Consider the following 13,058-nt stretch of genomic DNA (forward strand, 5'->3'; position numbering starts at 1 on the left):
TTTAATTCCTTCTGATTAAACAGATGTTGAAGGCTCTTGTGATCAGAATAGATCACAAACTTGATACCATACAGATAATGCCTCCACAGTTTTAGTGCGAACACAACGGCACCCAGCTCCAAGTCATGGGTGGTCTAATTCTTCTCGTGCACCTTTAACTGTCTCGAAGCATAGGCAATAACTTTGCCTTTCTGCATGAGCAGACATCCCATGCCAGTGTGTGATGCGTCGCAGTAAACTACGAACTCTTCGGTACCTTCAGGTAATGTCAGCACAGGAGCGTTTCTCAGCTTTTGCTTCAGAATATCAAAGGACTCTTGCTGCTTAGGGCCCCAAACGAACTTTACTTTCTTCTTGGTCAAGGAAGTTAAGGGCGCAGCAATCCTTGAAAAATTTTCAATGAAACGCCTGTAATATCCTGCTAACCCCAGGAAACTTCGAATCTCTGTAGGCGTCTTTGGCTCTTGCCAATTCATGACAGCCTCTACTTTAGCGGGATCCACTTGGATACCACGCTCGCTGACGACATGTCCAAGAAATTGGACTTCTCGAAGCCAGAATTCGCACTTAGAGAATTTGGCATAGAGTTTCTCATGATGCAGGAGTTTGAGAATACAACGAAGGTGTTTCTCATGGTCAACTCTGTTCTTCGAGTAGATAAGAATATCGTCGATGAAAACGATGACGAATTTATCTAAGTATGGCTTGCAAATGCGATTCATGAGATCCATGAACGCAGCCGGTGCATTAGTGAGCCCAAAAGGCATCACTAGGAACTCATAGTGACCATATCGAGTCCTAAATGCGGTTTTATGTACGTCTTCATCTCTGACTTTCAGTTGATGGTAGCCTGACCTCAAATCAATCTTTGAGAAATAACTTGCCCCTTGTAACTGATCGAACAAATCGTCGATCCTCGGCAAGGGATATCTATTCTTTATCGTGACCTTATTAAGCTCGCGATAATCGATGCACAGACGCATCGATCCATCCTTCTTCTTAACAAACAGGACAGGTGCTCCCCAGGGAGACGAACTAGGATTGATGAAACCTTTACCTAGCAGTTCATCCAGCTGGGTCCTCAACTCCTTCATTTCGGTTGGTGCTAGCCTGTAAGGTGCTCTAGCAATAGGTGCTGCTCCAGGGATGATATCGATCCTGAATTCCACTTGCCTATCTGGTGGCAAACCAGGTAGATCTTCAGGGAAAACTTCTGGATATTCCGAAATGACGGGAATGTCTTCTATCTTCGGTTTATGCTCTTCAATAATCACCTGTGCCATGTAGATGACACAACCCTTCTTTAGACATTTTGAAGCCTTGAGCATAGTCACCTGCTCAGGCAATCCGTACTGGGTATCTCCCCGAATGGTAAGCGATTCACCAGACGGAGTCTTTATCACCACTTGCTTTCTGTTGCAGATGATTTGGGCCTGGTTGTGAGATAACCAGTCCATACCCAATACTAGGTCAAAACCGACCAATTTAAAGGGAAGTAGAGATAGAGGAAAAGAGTGGTTCTTAATGGATATCACACATCCATCTAACACAGTGGAGACGGTTTCTATGGTGCCATCTGCTAGCTCTACCTCATAATTCACATTTAAGGTTTTGACAGGCATATTCAGCAACTTGCAAAATTTATGATCTACGAAAGACTTATCAGCGCCCGAATCAAAAAGTACTCTTGCAAAGATATCATTTACGAGAAAAGTACCTGTGATCACGTTATCGTCTAGCACTGCTTCTTTCGCCTCCATCCTGAAGACTCTTGCATTGGTCTTCTTGGCCTCTTCAGGCTTCTTGGCATATTTAGGGCAGTTGCTTTTAATGTGCCCTTTCTCGTTGCAGCTATAGCAAGTTGCATCTTTTATCTTTTTGCAATCCACGGTCTTGTGGTCCTTGGATTTGCATAACCCGCAAGCATACGACTTCGACTGAGTCTGCGAGTTTGATTCGAGTCTGCACTTCCCATAGTGGTGTCTCTTGCAATTCTTGCACTTGGGCTTCTCACCAGACTGTTGCCCATCCTTCCTTGACTCCGACCCTCTCTTGTTATCACCGTTTCCACGGTGCTTCTTGCCCGACCTCCGTGAAGTATCATCTTCACGCTTTCTCTTCTCAGCTTCTTTGTTCCTCAGCGATCTTTGTCGGACCGCATCCAGAGTGAGGGACAAAGAAATGTCAGCTACAGATCTAAAGGTCGCTGGCCGAGAGGCCTTTACGCTTGCCTTTATTTCGGGGGCTAAACCACCAATAAAACGAGCGATTCTCTTTGGCTCCGGGGTTACCAGATACGGAACCAACCGGGACATCGTGTTGAAGCTCGTGAGGTAAGCTTGACAGTCAAGGTTCGTCATCACCAATGACAGGAAGTCAGTCTCTATCTTTTCAACCTCATGTTGAGGGCAGTAATTCTCCTTGATGAGAGAAATGAATTCCTCCCATGTCATGCAGTATAGAAAAGCCTTTCCCGAGGCCTGAACCAACGACCTCCACCAAGCCAGGGCCTCGCCCTTGAATGATTGTGAAACAAACTTTACCACATCTTTCTCTGCGCAACCGCTGATGTCCACCACGGTGTCCATCTCGTCTAGCCACGTCATGCAATCAACCGCTCCTTTCTCCCCAGTGAAGTCTCGGGGTTTGCATGATACGAAGTACTTGTAGGTACAGCCCCTGGCGCGAGACGCATCAGTATACACTCTTTCTTGACGGACACTGTTTTCATTAGATGAGTGATTATCATCGTCCTTTTTAGGCTTGGACGGTGGTTTGCTGTGAGATTTTGAGTGTGTTTTCGGCTTTGAGTGTGGTTTGGATATGGTTCTGCTCCGGGATTCAGTATACTCCTCGTATTGTCGATCCAGAGCTGCCTTAACAGCATTGTCGACAAGAGCTTTTAATTCTGCGCCCGTCAAATGAACCTGGGCGTTATCGTATTCGTCTTCTTTCGTATGACTATTCTCCCCACTTAGATCAGCCATGGTAACTTGAATCTGCTACAGAAGATAACGAAAAATTTTATTTAGGAGTTTATTATGGAATTGTCTTTTATGGCAATTCATTAACCATGGTAACAGAGACCATATCTGGTTAATTTGTTACTCACTTTTATTTAGGATTTGAACATACTTATCCTAATTACAAACAATATTGTTAATGGCATAAAAGCCTAGTCACGAGGATGTTTTTATAATATTAGCCGAGATTACAGAGAATCAAGGTACGAAGGTTTGAACCGTAGTCCTTTTACCCTTTCTGACAGGGACTCATAGACTACCACTGTCTTTTGTCTTATATGACAATAATTATGGCCCGTAGGCACTACATCACTAATGGATGTTTAATAAGTTTGGCCCGTAGGCACTACATCACTAATGGATGTTTAATAAATTTGGCCCGTAGGCACTACATCACTAATGGATGTTTAACCAATGATCATCTTTATTGATGATTTAACCCATGATTTATAAATCATTAATTTGGGCTTTGGAATCCTTAAAGGATTCTTATATAAGAATGACGCGTGCGATTTTAACGAATCACATCTGCCATGAGCATTAACATGATTACAGAGGTTAACAGGAAATCTGAATCTTTTAATCAGGTCTTACCATCTTGGTCGGGTCTTATAAAGACACCAGGCTAGGTTTCACTCTTAAGATTCTTTAGTTAGGCAGATTAATTTAAAAGGAATGTATTTTGATTTGTTTCATACATAATAATAACAAAATGAAATTCATAACATAACATTCCATTACTTATAGTAATGATTACACGCTGCCCTAAACGGGACTTTTAATTAAGTAAGTACCTACGCAGAGGTTTATGACAAAACATATCCACGCAGGGATCTAATACAAGATAGATGTCCGCACAGGGACTAAAAGATAAGTCCACGTAGGGACTGAAATACGATAAATGTCCACGCAGGGACTAAATTGTAAATACATCATTACATAAGGAGACTAATGGTCTCGTTTCTTCCTCCCTTTTAGTAGGTTTGCTAGGCCCTTGAGAAATCCACGATTACTCTTGCGTTCTTGTTCGAAGTCTCGTTCCACACGGTTTAAACGGTGGAGTATTTCTTCTTGCTCCGGTGGAGAAAAACGTGGCTGCTGCGCCGGTTGCTGAACCGAAGGTCTAGGAGGTATAGGATACCCATGAGCTGAGTAATCTGGTCTCTAAGAGGTTCCATGGAGGGCATTATAATTAGCCTCTACCACATATGGATCGGCATCATAGTTATAGTTGTAGTGCGTGTGAGTCGGCTGCTCAAACGGATTGTACGCCGTGGAAGCGCCGTACGCTGGTATCGGATTGTCATATCCGAATGGTGGCGGAGATGGTGCAACTGGTGCAGAATTCACCTCTGCAGGGTGACCAGAAGGTTCCCCTAATTGTGGTTCTTCTTCAGGTACTGACGGAAAGTGACTAGCACTCGAGTGGCGAGGGGTGCTGAAATGAAATTCCCCTCCTCGGGTAGACATCCGTGCGCCTGATCTTCTACGCCTTGGCGGATCTGGAATTACTGGTTGAACCGGTGGCGGTGGTGGTGGCGTAACGGCCACAAACCCCGAATCCTCAGAAGGATCCTGTTGTTGCTGTTGGTCATGAGGCGAGAAATGATGTGAAGGTGTAAAGTACCAATTACATTGGTCAAATCTTGCCTGATAGCTGTCGGGACCTTGATAGGGTGTTCCATGAAAGGATGACCCATCAGAGATCTCGATTGGATGATTGGGAGTACCCCTTGCAGGCTCGACGGGGTCTGTATCCTCGTCCATATCCACTGCATTGTCTTCAGAAAAGTGATCCTCTGGTCCTATAGGATTATACCCTATTGGCTCTTGGACATAATCTGCCGGGTTAAACTGTCCTATGAAGAAAGGTGAAGGATCGCCATAAGAACGGTGCGAAGCAGATCGCTGAAGAGGTATAAAGGATGGTTGAGGGTTATTGGGATTGTTTTCCGAATCTGGTCCAAACGAATGACGGTATGAGGGTGTTGAGCTATGCGAGGTAGAATGTCTCGCAGGGTCAAAGAGGTTTCGTCTTCGTCTCTGTGGTTCTTCACTCCTTGTACTGGAAGGAGCTCGCATGTTCGAAGGTCCAGCCTCGTGATCATTGTGAGTAATGATCGTCCCTTTGCCTCTTCCTCCTCTTCCTCGTCTGATTGCAGGTGGCATATTTCCTGCTTTCAAAACTTTAAATAACAATAAACAATAAAAAGACAAACTGGAATAACAATTCGAATTTGTCCTATGTTCTTGTCTAGACTCAAGTATGTGCACTTGTGTAACTGAGATTAAACACAAAGGCTAGTGTTTAATTCACTCAGTGTTGGCTCTGATACCAACCTGTCACACCCCGATTTCCACGTGTCTCACCGGTGGGCCCGGTGGGGGATTACCGTGACGTAGTTGGCAACAATATAGTCAAACCACACAATTATATGAATGCACAGCGGAAGCATAAAGATAAATATATTTCAACATTTATTGTAATATCAAAGTATCACCATTGTTGAAATAAAATCCACAGGGGATCGATAATAATAATAAAGTATTGTTCACAGACTTCAGGCATCTTAAGCTTGCGAGACTTCTAATGATGCTAAGGAGAAATCCCAGCCAATTACGCATAGTACCTGCATTTAGTCTTTTTGAGAAAATACGTCAGTTTACACTGGTAAATACATTCAACTGACACTTTTGTAAAATGTTTAATAAAATTGGTTTAAATGCACAAGGCACAAACACTTTATAACTTGGGATAATTTATAAATAAATCTTGTAAAGAATTACATGTTTACTATGCGTTCGGTCGCCCGGGTCGTGCCGGGTTAAAGTTTAATAGACACACCACATAGTATAAAACCGTGGCGGGTAAACCAACGGCTATACCTTTATAGTCATGGACATAATGCCGAGTGTACGCCTACACTCGGATGTCAGGGTCGTGGCCATTTCGTAAAATGTTGCCGAGGATATCCGGGACATGGTCATTAAGCCCCCAAAGGCGTAAAGCCAAACAAAACAAATTTTTAAACGGGTCACATTGATAATACCCAACTACTAATGAGTTGGGGTCAATTGCCCGACCAAGCGGTATTTTAAATACCGTAACCCAAGCCCGTATAACGGAAAATAAGTTAAAAGTATTTACCTTTGCAAGTATAATTCCTTAATTGAAATAGATTGCAGATAGCTTTTACTGGTCCCCTATTCTGGAACGAAGGTTTAAATTAACCTATTAGAATTCTAACGGGTCTTTAATTTAGCCGTAGCTTAGACCGGTCAGTTTCAACGGATAGATGCGGTTTAATCGCGTGAAAGGCGAAAACCGGGAATGGAATGTGATTTTGACCCAACAAGTTTGAAGACTTGTTTTATAGGGGTATAATAAACACACTCTGTATTTTGGGGTCAAAACAATATGGTTTGACCCGTTTCGGCTAGTTTATGTAAACTAGTTACATAAGCCGAATCGTGCGCGCATAAGGCGCAACGGGTAACCGTAAGAGTCCTACACTGGTTTCCTAAGTCAATATGCTTTAAAGAGGTTGTGGTATCAGTAGGATACCTTCCATAATGCCCGTAACGAGTTTAAGTTCATATTATGCCCCGTATGGGTATTTCGGTCTTTTTAAAGATTATAAAAGAGGTTTATGAGTTCTACAGGAAATCTGAGTTTCCCGAACAGTTTATAAAGTCTAAAATACTTTATTTATTATTTAAAATCAGTAGCAACTGGAATCGGGTCAAAAGACCTTGTAGAACTCAAGTTATGGCCGAAAAGGATATATTCGGTAATTACCGAACCGTTGCCATAACCGCAGGTTATGAGCAGGTTAAAAATAATTAAAAATCTTTAAAAATCCCAAAATATTATTTTACATCAGTGTGTAAAAGGTTTGGTGTCGAAATCCGGGTTTAGATAGGCGTTATGCTAATTGCGCTACTAAATTACTAAAGTTTCCGTAATTTACGCTATTTAGCATAACTCCTATTCTGGACCTCAGATTGACGTGAAATTTTAGGGACATGCTTAGAAATCAGTAACCAAGGTTATGATCCGTTCACGTGTCGAAATTCTCGTTTTAATTTAAAAAGGGCGTTACAGTCAACTTTTAAGCATTTAACGGAAATGTGTAAAAGACTCGGACAAACAACGAACCGGTCATAGAGGGTTATACCATCATGTAACCTGGTCCTAAGAGAGTCCTAAGGCATATCTATATCAAACTTTAACGGGTCAGAACTGAAGTCAAAGCAAAAGTCAAAGCTTTTGCGACTTTCGGCTCCGAACCGGGTCAAAACAATAAATGGTCGGATCAAACAAGCTTAGACTAGTTAATATACTTATTATCTATCATGTTTTATGAGTGTTTAAACAGGTTACATATCACCTACATTAGAGATTATGCATGAAATCGCAAAATGGCATTTCTGTTGACTTTTTCTAAGCACGTTTGACTCGACATTCGGACTAGTTAGAGTGGGAATCAGAGGGTGTCCTTTTAGGGGTTTAATGCCCACATGATTACCATCGTATAACTATCTTTGATTCGACAAATCACTGGACCATTCGTGATTTATCGCAAAGTCAATCGTTAATTACGACGGATTGACTTTTAGGCTAAAACTATGGAAAAACGAAACCACAAAGGGTTAGGCAACTTACAGAAGCTTGGTGCACGACTAAGAATGATAGAGGAATGTTTGAGAGCTCCAGAAATGATCAGAAGGCAGGTTTTGAGGTGTGTTTCACTTATGCACAATGTATGTCCTTTTTTAGTGAAAAACTTGGCATAGGATCATTACAACTCAACCTACAAGGCATCATGGATGTTCAGCAGGTGGCCCTGGTTGCTAGGGGTCATGTAGAGGGCGCCCATGCTTCACTAATTGCTCACAAGATCGTTCACAAGCTAAATCATTGAATCTGTCCAAAGTTTCTGCATCTGGGACCCGTACGCGGCCCGCATTAGGATTCAGCAACTCGTACGCGGGCCGCATGGATCCTAATGTCAGAAAACGTATCTTCCTCTGGCGCGCGGCCCGCATTAGCTCTACCTTATACTTAACGCGGCCCGCCTGAGGGTTAATTATCAAGATTTTCAAATCTTTTGTAATGATTAGCCTGACCTTTCGGTTTCGAAGGGGTAACTTTGCGATTTGGCCCTCGATTATTTACCATTAAGGGCCTCGTGACTTTTACCCGCATTGTTAAGCCCCCGGTTAGTTTAATTACTATCCGAACAGCCTTATCTTTTATCGTTGACGCTTTTAATCCCTCTCATTCGAATTTGATCATAACTTTCTCGTTTTAAAACGAAACTTCGCGAAATTTATATAGTATATTCTAGTGAGCGTATTTTACTGTTACAAAGCCTCGGGTTCGTCAAAGGGTCACTCAGAGGTATAAATTAAACATGTAGACACAATTAACCCCTGTAGCTTGTAATCTCTCACTTTCTCCCGCGTTTCGCTCCGTACGATCCATGATTTATTCGTTTGAAGGTACGAGCATCATTTAGGGTTACTATACAGTATATTTACCCTTCGTTGACATTTATAACCCTCGAATTTACATACTTTCAAGGTTTGTCAACTTTAGTCCTTTATTAAATATTTAATGCCACGTGTAAACTCATGACACGTGTTAACACATTATTGGACACAAAATTTCGAGGTGTTACAGTTAGGTCTAAAGGACATGCCTTGAAAGATTGTAAAACATAAAGTACAAAACTCATCAATTTTAAACATAAAGGACAGCGCTTGAAAATGGGTATAAAGATAAAGGACAATTCTTGAAATTCACTCTATGACATATATAAGATAACTTTTGTACATACATAACAAAAGTATATAAGACACATCCATAACAAAAATAAAAACTACAACTGGTCTATGCATCAGGCTCCGAATCTGGATCTGACTGTTGCGGCTGATGTGGTGCTCGAGGTGGTGGGAGCGGTATCGGGGGTAACCCCTCTCTCGTCTATCCAGCTCGGCCTAAACCAACCAACTTATCAAATCGTTGAGCCTGTCAAGCTCGGCTCGTATCTCCGGATGTACTGCAGCTACCAAGGCATGACCCGGAATAACGTGACATGGAAACTGAGGGCCCCAGGAGGTGGTGGTGGTGGCTGTGGCATCGCTGGACCATCTAAATTCACTGGAGGGTCCGGCAGGAGCACTGCAATAGGTTCTGGCGGAGGATAGACTATATCGAACTCCTCTGGTAGGGCTGCTCTATCCATAAGCCCCCTGCTTGGTTTTTATACCGCGGGTCAATGACGTCGAACCTCTTAATCAGTCCCATCCCCCACAACGACTGAAAACCCATCCACGTCGGCATGATGGGCGGCGTCCGTAAATGTGGGTCTTGCTCCAGTACGAGGCCCAATGAACGGGCAATGACGGTCACGTACGCGCTGCCATACAAAAATCCGCGCTCCTGCCGGTGATGGGCGGAGGCGAAGTACTGGGCTAAACCGTGTGCTAGTGTGCATGGCCTCCTGTACAACAAACAATAGAAGAAAAAAAGATATGTGGTCGTACACCACTCACGGGCTGTAGAGGCGTCCTGTAATAGAAGTAGCGAGCATATGCTGCATATACCTGCAGATAGTGTTAGCGAAATACAGAAACAGAAAATAATAAACAATACACATAATCACAATAATTACTATAATAAACGTACGTACCTGTACAATGAACCACTCACGTCTTGGTCCCTTCGTATTGCTTCCTCGTACCGGCCTAGACGCCCCATCTGATGTGACTGATGTGACGTTGTACGAGGTTTAGTGGTTGGTCAGATAAAGTAACCCTAGACGCCTCGTATAGGCCTATACAAGGCGTCTTGAAGGGTGTGGAAATAGGGAGTTGTGTGTGTGAATATGTAGACCCATTATTATTTATCCATTCTAAGAAACATTTATCTAATATGTACTTTGATTCTCAGTTCAAAATCCATGGCTAGATTGTCTCCTTCTTCTTTTTCCATTGATAGATCAATCAATACTTTCAGGTCATCAATACTGTTTAGTTTTCATCTCACACTCTTTGGGTTAAAGGTAAATCAAGGACAACAGTTAGAGGAGGAGAGCCTATTCTTTCTCGCATCCTCACCCCCTGTTGGAAAACTGTTGGAACATCAAAAGCTAGTTCTTCAGCAATAGCAACTGAGTAAGTCACTCTTTCCTTGTCGTAGTTTTTTTTTTTGAAATACTTGTGTTCTATCAAGCATTGAATATGAGATTAAGTATTTCTCTTCATAAGTGCACTCATTTACCAATAAAGTAAACCATTTATGCTATTTAAGCTTTTGTAAGTATTCTTGCATAAGTCTACGGTTATAATGGAATCTCTAATGAGATTTTTTAATAAAAAAGTATAGTTTTTTCATTCTAATCACCGGGGCAAATACATAAGGATAGCAGGTAGACGAGCAACAAACTGCGACGCCGTCCCTTTATGAATAGAAAACCCTAATCTACTAAAAACAAAGCCTCGCCCCTGAGGGGTCGAAAAGTTGTTGTGGACCACACGCTGAACTCTAGCCAAGAACCGAACCGCCTCACCCGTGAGAATTGAAAATGACAGGTGCAGTTGTTCCTTTGGCCTTTTTCTTATGCCCAATTATATATCATGGCTTTTGAGAAATCAAGAAGTGGAGAAAATTTTTCAGGATTTTGCTTTCTTTCTTGAATAAGGTTCTTGTAAAAGTTAAAATCCCATATCTAACAAAAATTAGTTCTTCCCTTATTCCGAATCTCTTAGCTTTTGTTTCAGGGTTGGCTATTTTTTACTACCAATCTTCCATTCCGGGGGGATGGGTTGACCTTAATGTTGGGATCTGTGATCATGTCTTTAACTCTATCAACTAGTACTTTACCTGTTCGGTGGTGGACGGGAACGTTAACCTCATAATGTTAATGTTGAACGAACTGACACGAGTAATAAAATACTTCTTTTAACCTTAATTAACTCAACTGTGCATATCAGTTCTGCAGCTTCTACTGTTTACATAAAAATCTTATGAAATGAAGGAAAATGGATTGTTGATGGGATCTTTTCTGGGCAGCAGTTAAATGCAGCAAAAAAATGATTTTCATACTTCTAATCACTTGAATTCTCAAGGAAAGTGGATACTTGATGGATTTTTTTCTATTGAACACCCAACTTACTTTAATGTAATATGAACTTTTAATGCAACTCCTTTTAAAATTCATAACAAAAATATGAAATTCTTCAATCATGAGGAATCAAATTTACATAAGAGCCTTGTTGTTTTCTAGCCCTTTGGACCTAAAAGTCAAAATTATAGATATACATGCATCTTAAAACAAAGTTTGAATCCATAATCCTTTCCCAAGAAACTCCCCTAAGCCCGTCATGCAAACCCCTTCAGCCTGAAGACAAAAAAAAATGAAAGAATACGATGGACTTCGTTACCTCAAACTACGATAATTTCACCAGTCAACCCATCCCCAAGCAACAACGATCCATCCTTCATCAAGTTAACACTTAAGCTTTTGAATATCTCTCTCTTGAGTAGGATTCGAGAAATCCATCGCGTAATAAAGAGAACACAAAAGTAGCAAGAAAGCTTCTCACAGAAATACCTTCTGCAAGTCTAGAGGTGCAATCCTGGCCATCTTTTTTTTTTTTTTTTTTTTGTTAACTTTAGCAGGCTTAGCACATAAACATAAATGGGTCTATTATTTTCATGACACTCCATGTATGAAACCTTTTTATCAATTGTATATAGCTCTGACCCACTTGTATTATGCTCTTGTTGTTGTTTCCTTTGTTCAAAATATTGTTACTTGATAATTAGCTCTCCTGCAATCTCTATTTTATGGACATCCAGCTCCTCATATAACCAAATAAAAGGGATAACATACCTCTTTTGCGATGACTAAATTTCCTCATTTAAAAGAACATTCCCAATGGTGTTACGAGGACCAATCTATAATGAAAGGTGTATCAACATTAGATGTCTTAGCTCACGATTCGCCTTAAACAAAATAGATAGTTATATATCAAAAAAAAAATCTTGCATAGGTCTACCAAAGTATAAACTGAAAAGTATAAGAGCATACCTCATGTTATGACGAATCATTCTCGTCTCCCACCTCCCGAAAATCATCACTTCCACTTTCAACTCCTTGGTTAAGATTATCAACACCATTACTCAATCGAACTTCAATGCTTATTCTTCTCACCATCCTTTTATTATAACAATAGCGATAACGAAATATCACATTTATAAATTTAGGTTACTATAAACATTCTTTAAAAAGCCTACAAATTTCCCAAATTTTCAAACTTATTATTGCGAAAGGAAAAGAAATAAACATGTGTAAGATTTGAGGTAACTAATCTTGGCTGATCTTAAATAAAAAAAAAAAAGCATAAACATAATAGATTTCCTACCCACTAATAAGGTAGTTACCATGTACTTCATCTTCTGAGAATTCACTCTTTTCAACATCGGTTCACCGTTCACTTAACTACCTGCAGCACCAAAATCGCTATAAAGAATCGAACAATAAAAGTTGTATCTTGAATTAGTTGATTCAATACGAAGATGTATGTTTTAATGGAGAGACATGTATATGCAAACCGGAATCGAACAACCAAGAGATGAGGCTTGACGAAGGATCTGACAGTTTAGAGTTTTGGATGTGGGAGAAAATCCTTGTTTTTGTAAAATTACCAGAAATTCCGGCCATGAGACGCCGCAAAATAACTTCCACAGACCTCGATTTCTATACGAGAGTACCAACGATCTTAGTCATTGACGGAAAATAACTCTGCACAAACAAACTGCCAACGGAACACAGTAAACAAAAGCATTTTATATATAACAATTAATGTTGGATCTTAGGAATAGTATAATAACTAGCCAACATTTAGAGCTTATTTACCATACTGCCATTGTTGACTTTAAAACAATGCATGAGCATGACTCGGTTATTTGAAGAAAAGATATATTTTTATTATTGTATATATACATTTTTCTATAAAAGGGTA

At 40.8% G+C, this 13,058-nt stretch overlaps 1 long non-coding RNA gene across 3 annotated transcripts; it reads right to left on the reverse strand.

The window, feature by feature from the left end:
* Positions 1-11,220: 11,220 nt before the first annotated feature.
* Positions 11,221-12,853, reverse strand: LOC110872246. Of its 3 annotated transcripts, XR_002554331.2 has the most exons (3): positions 12,635-12,851; positions 12,125-12,539; positions 11,221-11,991 (listed from the first exon to the last, which is right to left on the reverse strand). It is a non-coding gene; the product is annotated as an uncharacterized LOC110872246 (long non-coding RNA). The 3 variants fall into 3 exon arrangements; XR_002554330.2 differs by having other exon boundaries at positions 12,125-12,853; XR_004864773.1 differs by having other exon boundaries at positions 11,221-12,039; positions 12,125-12,853.
* Positions 12,854-13,058: the final 205 nt, after the last annotated feature.

This window comes from Helianthus annuus, chromosome 8 (assembly GCF_002127325.2).
Source record: "Helianthus annuus cultivar XRQ/B chromosome 8, HanXRQr2.0-SUNRISE, whole genome shotgun sequence".
Taxonomy (NCBI): domain Eukaryota; kingdom Viridiplantae; phylum Streptophyta; class Magnoliopsida; order Asterales; family Asteraceae; genus Helianthus; species Helianthus annuus.